We start from the raw sequence: 17,380 nt of genomic DNA, 5'->3' as shown, positions 1-17,380 counted from the left end.
TGAATCTTCCGCTCTGCTCTGAAGACCCCTCCTGCTCACCTCGCCTTCGATCAGCACAGTTCAGCCGCCTTCCTCCTGAAACTGCAGTTTACATCCCTACGTCGCCATTCCCACCCGTCCCAGACGGCGACTATCTCGTTTGTCCTATTACTGATGTCATGCTGCAGCGGCACGTCACCCTTCCTCATCTTATTGTGCACATCTCTCAGAACCGCACCACTCTCCCTGTCCTTAACTTCAGCTTGTCAATTCAAGTTCTGCCAAAGGGAATTTCACTCGCTGCGCAGTCCCCGATGACCGGCTGTGCCATATCAGCCCTGACTACGGATCATTCAACTGCCGTCCCTGCAACCACTCCCTCGTCCTCCACATCGCGCCCTGATCCTCTTACCAGCATGATTGCAGCTGATCTCCAACCGGATTTCGCCGCCGAGTTACACAAGCTTTTGCACACCTACAGTGACCTTTTTGACTTCAGAACCCGCCCATTGGGTCAAACTACAGTTGTCAGCCACCGCATTGATACCGAAGACGCCACTCCTATTCACAGGCGGCCCTATCGTGTTTCGCTTGCCGAGCGACGCGTCATTCACACGGAGGTCGAGAAGATGTTAGCGAACGACGTAATCCAGCCTTCCAGTAGCCCCTGGGCATCCCCTGTCGTGTTGGCCAAGAAGGATAACAGTTGGAGATTCTGCCTTGATTGCCGCCATTTGAACAAGATAATCAGAAAATATGTCTGTCCTCTTCCGCGTATCGACGACGCGCTTGATAGTTTGCACGGAGCCAGCTATTTTTCGTCCATCGACCTTCGTTCCGGCTACTGGCAGATCGTCGACGAGAGAAACCGTGAAAAAACAGCATTCATCACCCCTGACGGCCTCTATCAATTTATAGTCATGCCTTTTGGCCTTTGCAATGCCCCAGCAACCTTCGAGCGCATGATGGACTCTTTGCTCAGAAGCTTCAAGTGGTCCACCTATTTGTGTTATCTTGACGACGTAATTGTTTTCTCCTCTACATTTTACAGCCATCTCCTTCACCTTTCTACAATCCTGTCGCTTTTTCGCTGCGCCGGACTTCAACTAAACTCCAAGAAGGGCAGCTTCGGTCACCGAGAAATCAAAGTCATTGGTCACTTGGTTAATGCTTCCGGAGTCCAGCCTGACCCTGACAAGATTCGTGCCGTCAGAGATTTTCTAACTCCGCGATCATCCAGCGATGTTCGATGTTTTATTGGTCTATGTTCATGTTTCCGAAGATTCATCCCGAACTTCGCAGCCCTTGCTCATCCTCTCACCCGCCTTCTCAAGAAAGACGTTTCATTTTCTTGGGGGCCTGAATAAGCTGCAGCTTTCTCGGAACTTATTGCTGCTCTCACAACACCACCCGTCTTGGCCCATTTCAACCCATCCGCCAATACTGAACTCCACACCGACGCAAGTGGCCATGGCATAGGAGCTATACTTGCTCAACGACAACAAAGCCGTACAAGGGTGATTGCGTATTCCAGCCGCCTCCTATCAACGCCCGAACAAAATTATTCTATCACAGAGTGAGAGTGCCTGGCGCTTCCCTGGGCTATTACGAAATTCCGCCCTTATTTGTTTGGTCGCCCTTTTACTGTTGTAGCTGACCATCATGCCTTGTGTTGGCTTTCCTCTCTCAAAGATCCTACTGGTCGTTTGGGGCGGTGGGCGCTACGATTACAAGAATATACCTTTTCTGTCGTCTACAAGTCCGGCCGGCTTTACCAAGATGCAGACTGCTTGTCCCGCCATCCCGTCGACTCCCCTAGTCCTACCGATTCTGACGATGACGCATGTGTTTTGTCTGTCTCGGCCTTTTCTAACATTTCCGACCAACAGCACTTAGACCCTTCGCGGCATTCCATTATCCTCCGTCTTACCTCCGACCAGCCTGATCCATCTCTTGCCTTATTTGTGCTCCATGAGAACACCCTATACCGACGTAATATGCGACCAGATGGCACAGACCTTTTGCTCGTCGTTCCCCAACTCCTGCTTTTCACCATTTTTGCAACAGTTTCATGCTGCTCCCACGGCTGGCCACCTGGGTGTATCTCGCACATATGACAGCCTACGCCAACCTTTCTACTGGCCGGGGCTCTACCGCTCTGTCCAGCAGTACATTGCCGCATGTGAACTGTGTCAACGTCGGGAGAAGCCCACAATTTTGCCTTCAAGTCATTTGCAGCCAATCCCCATACCGTCTGCCCCGTTTTCCCGTGTAGGCGTCGACCTTCTTAGCCCCTTCCCAGTTTCCGCCTCCGGGAACAAATGGATCACCGTCGCCACCGATTACGCTACTCGGTACGCTATTACCCGAGCCATTCCGACCAGCTGCGCCACAGACGTCGCTGACTTCCTTCTAGAAAACGTAATCCTCCATTATGGTGCCCCTCGCGAACTACTAACTGACCGTGGCCGTTGCTTTCTGTCGCGAGTGGTTGACGAAATTCTCCGTTCGTGCTCCGTCCGCCACAAATTCACCACCGCCTATCAACCCCAGACCAATGGCCTCACGGAACCTCTAAACCGTACCCTCACGTACATGCTGGTTATGTATGTGTCTGCCGACCACCGCGATTGGGACGTTCATCTCCCTTTTGTGACGTTCGCCTACAATTCCTCTGTCCATTCTACCGCTGGATACTCCCCATTTTATTTATTATTTGGCCGACACCCGTTACTGCGCTTCGACACCTCCCTACCCGCGGCAGACGCCACCAGTACTTACGTCATTGATGCCGTTGCCCGCGCTCATGATGCCCGCCGGATAGCTCGTGCCAGGCTCTCTGCATCCCAAGATTCTCAAACGTTCCGGTACGACAGTCGCCACCGTGATGTCCACTACACTCCTGGATCTCTCGTCTTGCTGTGGCTCCCGTGCCGTCCAGTAGGCTTGTGTGAAAAACTTTTGCCCCGTTACATAGGCCCTTACCGTGTTTTGCGCCCCGTGATCGACGTCGCGCGGCAAGATCGCGCGGCAAGATTCATATACTCGGCTTATTCCTATCATGTAAGTGTCACTGAACTAAAACAAAATGCTCACCTTGCTAACTTAGAGCACAGACGCAAAATTGCTGGACTTTGCCTTTCTCACAAGTTTTACCGTCACCCCCTGCTCAAGTCTGTCATCAGCCCCGCCCACCATACATCCAGCCGCACGCACCATGAAAAGACCGTTTACCCTCCACCTGCCCGGACATCTGTGCATCTGTCATCTTTTTTTTTGTTCGCACTCCACGGGACTGGAATGACTTGGCAAACACCGTCGTACTTCATTCCGACCCATCAACCTTCAGATCATCCATCGAATGATTCATGTATTCTTCAATCACTCCCTCATGTAATACCCCTTAAATGGGGCCTTTGAGGTATCAATAAATAAATAAACAAATAAAAATACGAAGTTGAATCTGTGCTACCGAAGTCCTCGTCCACAGCACCAACCTCCGAAATAGTGCACGTGTCCCGTCTGAAGCCCTATTATGCACGTTCTATTTCGCCAACGTAGATCGCACCAGGACTGTGCTTTTCCCGAGGGGAGGTAGTGTTACTTATTAGCTAGTCGGTATTAGCTAGTATTAGCTAGCCGTGCTGAGGATGAAGAAGTGCGACAGAGTCCGAGAAGACGACGACCTGAGGGTGTGAAATCGGTGCTCTGAACAACGTTAGTTGTGCGGACAGCTTTCAGACTGTAGATATTCCACGTAACAATATTATCAGTTTAAACAATAATGTATATTAAGAATAAAGCGAGCCTAACCGAACCTTGAGGGACACCAGACCTAACTGGTGCTGGACTGAAAATAGCACCGTTCAGTTTAACCGCCTGAAGACGATTGGTGAGGAGTGCTTCAAGCCATCTTATTGTTTTATTATTTAACTCCAGATTGCGTATTTTTATTATTAATTGTTTATGAGGTACACGGTCAAAAGCCGTTGAAAAATCAATGAAGATACAATCCACATAATGAATCAAATGCAACGAAGTGTGAATGTCTGTTACTAGTTCGTAAAGTTGTGTCTGGTATGGAAAGCTTCGGACGGAAACCGTGCTGATTGTTTATCAGCAAATTATTTTGATTCAGGTGGGTCATAATGTGGGTGTAAGGAACGTGCTCGAGCAGTTTACAACCGATTGAAGTTAGCGAAATGGGCCGGTAGTCGCTGAAAAGTGTATTATCGCCAGACTTAGGTATTGGTAGAACATAGGCTTTCCAGTCATCAGGCACACGTCCAGAATCAATTCATTGCTGAGGGGGCACGACACCGACTCTTGCATGATGTTCACCCCGGTATTGGCCTTCCAGGTGCTGTCGTACTGGCTCTCTGCTGGTACGCACCGTGGCCTGGACCCCTGCCCATCACCTACACTGCACTTCCCGGATTCTTTGGCTCCGTGGATGCCTGAACAGTCATCTACTGTATCAACCGGACCTGAACGCCCATATTTGGCGCCGCTCGACGCCTTCGCCTGGAAACCACCGCCATCAACTACGTCATCAATCACATGGCCAGAGGCAACAGTATTTAATCTGCGGCACACCGTCAGCTCGGCGGGGCACGACACCGACTCTTGCACGATGTTCACCCCGGTATTGGCCTTCCAGGTGCTGTCGTACTGGCTCTCTGCTGGTACGCACCGTGGCCTGGACCCCTGCCCATCACCTACACTGCACTTCCCGGATTCTTTGGCTCCGTGGATGCCTGAACAGTCATCTGCTGTATCAACCGGACCTGACCGCCCATATTGGGCGCCGCTCGACGCCTTCGCCTGGAAACCACAGCCATCGACTATTTCATCAATCACATGGCCAGAGGCAACAGTATTTAATCTGCGGCACACCGTCAGCTCGGCGGGGCACGACACCGACTCTTGCACGATGTTCACCCCGGTATTGGCCTTCCAGGTTAGTTACCTAGACTGCGCTAAGGAGACTCGTAGTAGCGATCGTTGTCTTTTCGCGGTGTCGTGCCCCTACGACTTGAAATGGCGCACTGCGCTGCGTGTGTTATGTGACATACTTGCCTTTGATTTGCTATCTGAGCTAATGCTGCTGCTTTCGGGAGATGTTGAACTTAATCCTGGCCCCGGACCAACCAACCTTTCCGATGTTTTAGATGCTCTCAAGCGGCTAGAAGAACACCATGCAGCCATGCGTGCCGACCTTGATCAATTGAAAACAACCCAAATCAGCCATGAAACACAACTAGCTGCACTTTCAAACCGAGTAGCAGTGCTCGAATTAGACGAGCGTAAAACAGTGCATGGTGTCATCGACGGTACCAGAACCATGGAAGAATGCAAACATTATCCTCATTCACAAGAAAGGGGACTCTAAGGACCTTAAAAATTACAGACCAATCAGCTTAATGTCTGTTACGTATAAGGTATTTACTAAGGTAATCGCTAATAGAATCAGGACAACCTTAGACTGCAATGAAGCAAAGGATCAAGCAGGGTTTCGGAAACGGTACTCTACTATCGATCATATCCATACCATCAATCAGGTGATAGAAAAATGCTCGGAATATAACCAGCCCTTATACATAGCATTCATTGATTACGAAAAAGCATTCGACTCAGTTGAAACCTCGGCGGGGATGCAGGCATTGCGAAATCAGGGGATAGACGAGCCGTACGTGAAAGTGCTGGAAGATATATATAATGGCTGCACAGCAACCATAGTTCTGCATAAAGAAAGTAACAGAATTCCCATAAAGAAAGGTGTTAGGCAAGGAGACACAATCTCCCCAGTACTATTCACAGCTTGTTTAGAGGAAGTATTCAGAGACTTGGAATGGGAGCAGTTAGGGATAAGGGTAGATGGAGAACACCTCAGTAATCTGCGATTTGCTGATGACATCGCCTTGCTAAGCAACTCGGGGGATGAACTGCAAATAATGATTGATGACCTAGACAGGAAAAGTAGAAAGGTAGGCTTGAAAATCAATATGCAGAAGACTAAGTAATGTTCAACAGCCTCGGGAAGGAACAGCAGTTTACATTAGGTAGCGAAATACTGGAAGTAGTAGGCGAATATGTCTACTTAGGACAGGTAGTAACCGCAGATCCGGACCACGAAAAGGAAATAACAAGAAGAATACGATTGGGATGGAGCGCATTTGGCAAGCACTCGCAGATTATGACTAGCAGCTTACTGGTATCGCTCAAGAGGAAAGTATACAACAGTTGCATCTTGCCTGTACTCACCTATGGGGCTGAAACGTGGAGGCTAACCAAGCGAGTTCTACTTAAGTTGAGGACAACCCAGAGGGCTATGGAACGATAAATGGTAGGGGTAACATTAAGAGATAGAAAGCGTGCAGAGTGGGTCAGAGAAATAACTCAAGTTACCGACATTCTAGTAGAAATTAAGAAGAAGAAATGGACATGGGCAGGACATGTAGTGCGAAGAGAGGATAACTGATGGTCGCTGAGGGTAACAAACTGGATTCCAAGGGAAGGAAAGCGTAGCAGGGGGCGGCAGAAAGTTAGGTGGGCGGATGAGATTAAGAAGTTCGCAGGGGTCAAGTGGATGCAGCTAGCACAGAACCGGGCTAAGTGGAGAAATATGGAAGAGGCCTTCGCCCTGCAGTGGGTATAATCAGGCTGATGATGATGATGATGATGAAAACAGTATCACCATCAAAACAGGTAGAGACTAGCCAGATTAGGCAGGACATCGCTGAACTAAAGGTCGCCAACATGGACGCGAAGAACAGAATGCGCCGAAACAACCTGCTCTTTTTCGGCTTAGGTGATAGCGACAAAGAATCGTGGACTGAATCGGAGGAAAAAGTTATTGCGCTGTGCAAAGAAATACTAGATTTGAATCTAGAACCAAACGCAATAGAACGCGCCCACCGCATTGGTCAATTCTCAACGGAAAAAAAGCGACCAATAATAGTTCAAATGAATCACTACAAGGCAAAAGAAAGCGTGCTTGCATGTGGTCGTAAATTGAAAGAAACACCTTACGTTATCCGAGAAGACTTCGAATTCGCCACTCGACTCGCTCGCTCCAAATTGGTTCAATTCATTAAGCCCCGAGGGTGTCGCTTTAAGCTTCAAAACGATAAACTTATCGTTGGCGAGAAATATTACACCTACGATCATGCCTCTGATACCATAACAGAAACAGATACGAACACCAAGCCCGCGGCAAAGATAATTGGAACACAGGACAATACACAGCAGGCCTCAGAGCAAGCTAAGTGACACTCTACTGAACTGCATGAACCGATTCCGCCAAGCAATCGTCATTCACCCGCACTCATCAACATCGCTTTTACTAATATACAGAGTATTCTACCTAAACGCCATCAGGTTCACAGTTTCATTGAAGTCACAGACGCCGACATGGTCACACTCACAGAAACTTGGCTGCACCCAGAGATAGAAGACCACGAATTGTTCCCTTCAGACTTCCATTTCACCACATACCGCAAAGATCGCACTAACCGAAAAGGGGGAGGAGTTCTAATAGCCGTTCGTAACACTCTGCAGTCCTCGATTATCCGGCATGATAATATCCTAGAAATGATCTGGGTATGCCTTCACAACGCCTCCGGAAAGCTAGTGTTCGGTGTCTGCTATAGACCCCCAGACAGTCACGTATCATTCCCCGATTCCCTACGCCATGAATTAACGATTATGAGGAATGAGTATCCTAAAGCACCCATATTTCTGTTTGGTGATTTCAATTACCCACAAATTAACTGGCCATTGCTCTCGACACTAAGTTCGACACCTGCAAACGAACAGAAACTTTTTCTAGAACTAACCCTTGACTTTAACCTTCAGCAAGTGATAACAAGTCCAACGAGAGGAGACAACATCCTAGATCTCTTGCTCACAAGTCACCCGGACGACGTAAAATCCATTACTGTCCTTCCTGGATTAAGCGACCACAACCTTGTTCATATCTCTATGACGCTACCTTTAAAGAAGAAATCACCAACCAGCAAACTGATAAAAGACTACAAAAGGGCTGATTTTGATGCTATGAACAATGATCTTGAAACATTTTTCGACAACTTTCGTTGTCGCACACCCAACTCGAACTGGAATTTGTACAAAGACACCCTACTACATTTGGAAAGTAAGCACGTTCCAACACTACTTATTAAATCAGATACCAAGAATCAATGGTTTAACAAACGCCTCAAGTCTCTCCTTGGCAAAAAGAAGCGCCTGTATCGAACAGCAAAACTTCAAAATAGTCACTCAGCATGGGAAAAATATCGCTTGTGCGCCCAACAGTATACCACAGAACTGAGAAGTACTAAAGATAAGTTTTACTCTCAAGATTTACTATCAATCCTTCACTCTAACCCCAACAAATTCTGGCGCATGCTATCTAATAAACCACAAGATCGCCATGTACAACTCCTAGATGCTGATGGAGAACCAATCAAAAGCGATGACTGTGCGACCGCGCTCAACAATTACTTTACGTCAGTTTTTTCCGCTGCTAACGTTACTGCTAATGAACACATTCCAGAAATCTCACTCTCAGAAATGCCTAAAATCGAAATTAACCCTGATGGTGTATCAAAGCTTATTGCCTCACTGAAAATATCTACATCTGCCGGCTGCGATCAAATTAACAGCAAGCTACTAAAAAATACCATTTCATTGTCTAGCCAGGTACTGCATCTAATTTTTACGCAATCCTTAGATACCGGGGTTGTCCCTGACGATTGGAAAAAAGCTCAAATTACACCCATATTTAAAGCGGATGACCGCACGTGCCCTAACAACTATCGTCCCATTTCCCTCGCTAGTATACCGTCTAAACTACTTGAGCACATTATTTTTTTCAATCTTATGACCCACCTAGAATCAATGAACTTTTTCTATCCGAATCATCACGGCTTCCGGAAGCAGCTGCCATGTGAGACCCAGCTCGCCGAATTCACCCACGACATTCTACAATACTTAGATAACCTTGTCCAGATCGACGCTATCTTTCTCGACTTTTCAAAAGCATTTGATCGGGTTTCCCATAATCTTCTTTTTAAGTTGTCATCGCTCGGCATTCCACAAACCTTGCTCTCCTGGCTAGAGCAGTTCCTTAAAGGACGTAAGCAGTTCACCTGTGTTAATAACTGTCGCTCAGCTTTTTCCGACGTAACATCCGGCGTACCTCAAGGTGCAGGCTTATCACCTCTTTTATTCCTCATCTACATCAATGACCCACCGATCAACATAAAATCAACGCTACGTTTATTCGCAGATGACTGCGTAATTTACAGCCCCATCCACGGCGCTAGCGCCATTGCCGCTCTTCAACAGGATCTAACCACTATCTCAGCGTGGTGTGACAAATGGCACATGCCTCTTAATCTAAATAAATGCCAATACATATCATTCTCCCGCAAAAACACAGTTATTCATAGCACTTACAACATAAAATCGGTCGCCGTCACGAGAACATCATCTTATAAATACCTAGCAGTACACATCACATCATCGCTGTCATGGACAACACACATTCAGACCATATGTTCCAAAGCATCACGCACACTTGGTTTTCTCCGGCGCAAGCTAAAATCTGCATCACCTGAAGTAAAAAAGTTGGCATACATAACATTCGTACGTCCTAAATTGGAGTACGCGTCATCTGTCTGGCATCCATCACAATCGTATCTCATCTCAGACCATGAAGCCATTCAAAATCGCGCCGCCCGTTTTATTACATCGAAGTACTCAAGAAATACCAGCGTAAAATTTCTAAAACGATCCCTCGGCCTTCAAACACTAGCAACTCGCCGTGTTATTTCCCGGCTATGCCTCTTTCACTCTTTCTTTTATCGCTCACCAAGACATTTGTTGCTGCAGCCACCCCCACGTACGTCATCCCGCCTAAACCACAGTAACCCAATCGCACGCATTAAAACCCGCACCTCCGCAATGAGCAGTTCATTTTTTCCCGACGCCATAGTGCTCTGGAATGGCCTTCCCGACAACGTAATTACATGCTCCGATCGCCGCCTTTTCCGCGAGAAACTGGCTAATCACTTCTCATAAACATATTCATACTGCGACACCGAAGTGCCAACTGTTCCTTGTTTTCTTTTTGTATGTTTATTTCTTGCTTTTAGTTTGTATATTATTTTACACTTTTTGGTACCCCGTGTATTCTTCCCCCTTTCTTTCTTTTGTGTTCTCTGCTACTACCCTCCAACCTGTATGTACGCCCCCCCTTATGTAATGCCTTCGGGCCTTTAAGGGACAAATAAATGAAATGAAATGAAATGAAATATAAGGGAAAGTATAACAACTGAAAACTCACTTGTTAGCTTTAGAAGTTTAGCACTCACACCGTAGGGCCTTGGGCTAGTCTTCAACGGTAGACGGTCTATAGCGCATTTCACGCCATGTGCGATGATGATAATGGACGGGTATGCAAACCGGGATGCTTAGCCTGAGGAGCGTAAGGGAATCGGAGATTGGAAGTTCTTGTGTGAATACGCTGGCGAAGTGCCTATTAAAGTGTTCGGCGCACTCCTCTGGTGGTAGTATGTTGCCATCTGTCTCTGTCATGGCTGGAATCGACTGATTTCGCTTAGGATTTACCATATTCCAGAACTTCTTAGGATCTGTTTTAAAAGATTTGGGAGAGCCCATATAAAATATTCCTGTTTCGCATCAGCAACTGTTTTTTCGGCAAACCTGGAAATTTCCGTGTTATTTCTGCCAATCTTCATGGGCATTTGACCGACTAGCTTTTCTATACGCTCTCTTCTTCCTGTTTAGATGCCTTCCAACATCCCGAGAGAACCATGGGTCGCTTCTACGAGATGTTATTGTACATTTGGGTACACATGAATCTTCTATATATTTCAGCTGATCTCGAAATAATCACCAGTTTCCATTAGTTGAACGGCTCGCGAAGCTGGAGTTAAACTCGGTTAAAAAACAATCTAACATGATATTTAATCTTTCGGTATCTGCGCGCGCATATTTTAATATTTGTTTTTTTTTTTTATTTTTGTCATTTCAGTATGAGGTAGAGACAATGAGCAATAAACAGCTCTGTGATCGTGGATTTCTTCCATGATTTGAGTACATGCAAGGTCAGGACTGTTTGTCAGGATGAGGTCTAATATGTTATTTCCGCGAGTTAGTTGATCGACTACCTGGGTGAGGTGATGATAGTGAAGGCAGTGAAGAAACCGAAGATTTTCTGCGCGATCATGCTGTGTATTGATAGATGAGGTGCTGCAATCTATGGCTGGATAGCTAAAATCACCACATATGACTAGAAAACAGCGTGGAAATTTGATCAAGATTTGGTCAATTGCATCACTGAACAGTTCACAGAAATTCACAGTTCACAGAACAGCAGTATGGCGGTCGGTAGCAAGCACCAAGGACGCAATGAATGTGCGGACCCAGATTATTTCTAGAGGCGATTCAATAATTATGAGCGATGGTTTGACCGCAATAAGCACTCCTCCTCCTCTAGCCCCGATCCTATCTCGACGGAAAAGTACAAATGATGATGGGAACATTAGTCCGGTGCTGGCGATGTCGTTAGAAAGCCAAGTTTCAGTTCCCACAAGAATATCGGCAGAACAAGTGTGAATTATTGTTTTTAAAAGATTAAATGTACGAAATATGCTGCGGAAATTTGCCAAGAGCAGAGAAATTGAAGGCAATACAGACCAACTTATTGAAGCGGAAGCTTCTTTACGCCAGCCAGCAAGAGCCTTCAGCGTCAGTGTCGATGGGTACTTGAAAGAGCGCCAATTCGTGCCCCTCCTTTCGTGTGGGAGGGTGACATTAAAATCAGCCTGCCATAACATTTGAATTCACGTTGCCCCTAGGACACACAGGCATGTTCATAACAGGCATGAACGTGGGTTCTGCGTAGGACGTCGGTAAACTTAGATGCGTTCAACGGAAGGCTGGTTGTGTTCGATCCAACGCTTGGCCGCCAGCAGCCCAAGCTTTCCCTCCACATTCGATTCAGCAGCGTCGAACCCATCTAGCCTTAGAGCATGGCACGGACAGGCGGTAGCTGGCAGCCGACATGGCCGATCACTAACTTGCCGTAGGTTTTCCTGACATTACTTCTGGCAGGAGCTGCGAACTCGGGTCGCTCATTTCATATGAGAGGGTGATATCAGAATCAGGACACGCAGGCACGTCCATACAGCGCTTTATACGTGGGCTGGTAGCTTACGCTCTGCGTCATAGTCCTAAAAGCTGAGTTCGGCCATAAGCGTAGCCAGGCAAAAGAAGCTTCCGCTTCCATCCAGGATTAAGCAGAGCTAAATCCCAGCAATTTTTTTTCTATATATGGTTTAAGCTTAATTTAGAACTCTCGTAACTTTTAGTGTGCCATCATTTTACACCTGCGCTATTTTTTGCAGTGGCCGGGGGCGCTTCTTTCCTGGAGGACGCAATATTGGAATACCGGAATGAAATAATAGAGCAAGCGGCGGCTTCGGTTCCACATCCAGCAAACCAAAGCATATTCGACCAGGCCACAATGCTCTTTCAGAGCTGCATTGCAACAAAGGACCAAGGGGCGGCTACTTTCAAAGCACTCCTCAAGACTATCGGTCTGCCTTGGCCTGCCGTCGATAGGAGCACGGATCCTCTAGACGCTATTGTAGCGCTTTCCTTTCGGTGGCGTTTCCCAATGTTTCTCAACACGCATGTCTCAATCACCGACAGCGGCGACCACAAGCTCACGGTAATTCCCACTTTTCTTGCTGTCGACCTTGATGACCTGCTGGCGAAACACCAACATGACGACGAAAACATGCGCCGAGTCTGCCTACTCTACCACGCACTCAAAGAAGAAAGACAAAATGAAAGCACTTTTGATCGCAGATGGTGGTGTCAGAAACTCGCCAAGCTTCAGTCTGACGTCTTCCATAGGCTGGGTAATCACAGCAAACACACATGGGCCTCCTACGACAGCATGTATGCGTTTTCAGAAAACGCGACACCAAACATCTCGGCGGAGCAATGGTTGCGCCACATCACCAATCATGCTATGGTTGGTTCGCACATCCTCAGCAGCTCTCGAGTGGAAGCTTATGATCTGGGATACCTAAAGGAGTTCGTAACTATAGTCAGGGAGAAGCCAAAGGAAGACCTGCTTAGTCTGTTTGGCCTGACCTTCGTCGAAGTTGTCGGTCGATCCATCAGTGAGCTTGCGCCATTTATCCTTCATTAAAAAGGGGTGGTCGCGCGGAAGCAACACGTGGTTCATTGCTTCCAGGTGACTGAGGCAGCGTTGCTGGATGCTCTCAGTTTGCCATCAAACACATACCTGTACCGCCAGCACCGCGTTCACAAAGTTGCGGAGGTCTCCGGCGTCGTCCTGGCATCGATGAGCGAAAGCATACGCCACTCCAGTTGGCTGACTAAAGAGTCAAAAAAAGTCATCATTAAACACCTTGTCAACGTGCCCATCGTTATAGGTAGCCTCGAACCAACAACGATATCAGGAAAGCATGAGCTCCGCACTGTGACAAATTCTATATTGCAGAATATCCCGCTCCTCCCAGACGACTACTGGGTGAAATTCCATAAGCATTTCCAACACATTCATATAAACGTCGACTGGAGCGACCCGTGGCGGCTGGCGGACGGCGTACGTGGTGAACACCGCCTCCTAGTTCCAGACGTGTACATGCTGCATAGAGTCTTTCCGGACAACGCGTTTGAAAGTGTCAACTATGCGACCATCGGATCTCTCATCGCACGACAGGTCACTGCAGCTCTGGTTAAAGGTAGCGTCATCAGCAGTGAAGGCAAAAACCTGACCTGGGTTGCACCCAAAGAGCTTCCCATTGGCCAAAAGGCGAATAAATGCCTCATCGAAGCATTTAAGGCCCGCTACAATTCCGCGCCTGAAACATTACGAATGAGCTCATCTGACCTCTACATTGATTGGGCGAGCCTTCCGCCACTTTTCACCGCCCTGAATTCCCGCGCTGGATTCCCGGACTTGAGCGCCGGCTTTCGCCACTACACGTCCCAGCAGCTCTTTTTCATTTCCTTCTGTTTCCATTTATGCCGGCAAGTTGAGCAGGTCACCTCCGAATCCATGGAAGCCGCTTGGCGCAACTTCCTACTAAGCATGTTCAGACCTTTTGGGCGCAGCTTCCAGTGTCCAGAAGGAAGCCCTATGCACCCGGTTGCTTATTGTAATGAGTTATCAATATTGTAAGACCATTTACGTTGTCCATGGTGTATACAAAAGCTGCCAAAGCCAAAAGAGCAGTAAACTTGGTTTTTCGTGTAGAGAAAGGGGCAGGGGTTGGGGTTATAAATTTTTTTACGTTGAATTTTAACGTATATAGTCTACACAGCGGGATTTGTCGTATTTTCGATTATTTTTACCTAGGTACACTATGTCTGTCATGATATCATCTCGAATATAAAAACTATTGAGTCTGGTGCGGGCTTACGGCTGCTTTAGAAATAGTCCTGTTCAAATGTTCGCACCTCGAGGGAATAGAATTTTTGTAGTGCATTTTTTCTGCGACCATTAAACCGATGTATTTTGCTAAGCTATACTCCGAGTATGCTATAAAGTGCTATAAAGTGAAACTCAGGACAAAGCTGAGTATAGCTCGTACATATACACACGCTTGAGACTAAAATCTGACAGTGTTAAACTGGTACTGTATCGATGACTAGAAGACCTAGCAGGACCAAAGAAAGCATGAGATGTAAAACAGCGACGTTGTATATGAACACCTAGAATACCACGCATATTTTGTAATGCTCCTCGAACTCTGCCCGAACGTAATAAAAGTTTAGGTTTGAGGCCTCTGAGCTACGCGGATTCTAAGCTTTCTCACAAGTAATATGCAGTACCTTGAATATGTACTAATTTTTATCATTTAGGCTTCTCACAGCGTGTATTCTAAAAAGTTGAACTGACTGAGACTGGGCATTGTAAGCTTCATAACCTTTTACCGATCGGGTTAAGCACTTTCTAATAAAATACACATTGCCCGTTCATATATGCCTGCCCGAATTTTCGGTTCACAAATCGGTGCTTCCGCAAGCAAGCCTATCTTTTTTCGATCAGTAGTGCATATTTCAGAGCACAGGTCATCTACTTTAGAACCGTTTGCAATTATAAGTGACGTGCATGGCTTGCTTCTAGCCTTAATGATCCAGTCATAAAGCCACATTGCTGCACGAGTTCGTGACTATGTTATTTAAGCTTCAGACTCCCACCAAGCTCATTTATTATTGCGGCTGAATAAAGCCGCAATAATGCCTGGCGTCAATAAAAACTAAAACTTCTTTACCGTGCATTATTGATTGGTGACTTGCTGGGGACGGTCAACCTCAAGACAACTGCTCCACATAGCATGATACATTTACTTTAGTATCTTTGAAATTGTTAGGAGGGGGCACTTAACGAAAGGAAGAATTTGCACCCTAAAGTCTTGTTTGGGTTTTGTATAGTTTTAAGCATGTATTACTTTTACTCCTCGTTTTCTGCATAACTCCGGCGAGAGTTACCTGCCTAAAGCTGCAGAACAAAGCCAAACAAGGAGATCCACATGAGCCTTAGTATAGACAAAACATGAAACCAAACTCATCGAAGCGCTCTGAATGACTCCAGCTTAATCTTACACAAAGGGAGGAAAACTATAAATGCTGGTAAAACTATACGCGAACACTGCATAATAAGCACGACCACCAGGAGCAGAAGACGCTTTACGTTACAAGCGACACTTCATGGGAAAATGGTTCTTTACTTTCCTTATAGGCCTATGCTTTCTTCACAAGAAGGAGGGGATAAATATACAAGGGCACAAATATAAGCGCTAGAGACGAACTTTACAAGCAGCGTGGCCTCATCGCGTCGACAAAAGAAAAGTATCGGTTCGGTGTGTTGCAAGAATCTACATGTTACCACGCAATTTTTCCCTCCACTGCGACCGTTCGTTTGCTCTAAGGTGCATCTTCCGATACCCATTCTCAATTCGAACTGGCATCTTCTGTTCCGGACTAAACTACTAGCTTAAACAATTACAGACAATTCAGTTTAATTGGTGACATGTCGCGTTTCACTTCGCTATCATTTCGAGGCGAGACCTCCAAAGCCAAGCTTCAGGAGAAAAACGGCGAAAGCGATGGTCGAGACAACACGATAAGAGCGTGTTCTGGATCAGTAAGGGGCATACGGGCCCAACGGATTAGCGCGGGAAGTCGGGAAACGTATGGGTCTATAAGCCCAGAGCCTCTTGTAGCATGAATGGACGCTGGCGGCGCGCAGACAGGACGACGACGCAAGGCGCCAGGAGAAGCATGTAAAGCCATTTAAGATGAGCGCTACTAGCCGGACGACAGTGAGTCCCCGTAAAGGGAGACATATACGGCATTATGCACACCGGTTTGCGCGCGCCATCTCGACCCCGCAGTCGCAGGTGAGACGCCCATTCACGCAAGCACCCGATGGAATGCGATAGCGAGCATCTAACAAAAGCAGAGCAATAGTGGCGGCAGGCAAGCTGTGCCAGGACCACTGACCGCTCTTTTCTTTTTCCTTTGTTTTTGTGGCACCGCTAGGTTAGGGGTCGCAAAGTCAAGGAAGGCGAGGGGTGAGAGACGGTGGCTATCGACCGGGAGTCGCAACACTACTCATTTACTCTAGTCTTGACGGCTAGGTGTACAGTGCAAGGTAGGAAGGACGTGACCTATATTTCGTCTCAAGATGTTTGCAGCTCTGCGAAAGGCAGAGGCACCCCGTTCCAAACAGGATCACGAGTCCTACAATAGGCAATTGTGCTCCTGCGCGCTTCTCGCCCCCCAAATTGGCGGGGGTGAAAGTAGGAGCACAATTCTCTATTATAGTGCGCAGGGGCAGGGGCACTTAGGAGCACAATTGAGGGTTTACCAAAGTAAGTCTGGTAACCATGAGAGGCACGCTGATCCCGCGCTGGCAGCCACATTTTGATCGCTCCATCCATTCGCTTTGGTTCGCTTCGTGCCCGTCCGTCAGCGCCCGCCGTTCTGTCCGCGCTTTTCACATTGTAACCTAGTGTGCTGTGCTTGGACCTCTCTTCTGTCTCTGGCGGTGTCTTTTAACGACGCCTAGAAGCGTATTTTGACAGCCGAGACGTAGCGAGGCCCACCGGCCGCTCTGCCGGGCGCAGTTACAAACTGCTCTATGAGTCGTGCATGGGCCCCTCGTCGATCCGCGCAGCGTCATCCCTATCCAGGTACAGTATCCAGAGTTTTGTAATGTGCAGAATTTTTTTTCTTTTGTGCCTTTGCAATTTACTTGAACGACTATGAGAGACGATCGCGAGTTTGCTTGCTTGGATTGTGCATCACCGTCGCTCAACCCACT

The sequence above is a fragment of the Amblyomma maculatum genome, chromosome 4 (assembly GCF_055883805.1).
Source record: "Amblyomma maculatum isolate TAMU_Amacu chromosome 4, ASM5588380v1, whole genome shotgun sequence".
NCBI classification, from domain to species: domain Eukaryota; kingdom Metazoa; phylum Arthropoda; class Arachnida; order Ixodida; family Ixodidae; genus Amblyomma; species Amblyomma maculatum.
Note: the sequence above shows the minus strand (reverse complement) of the source record.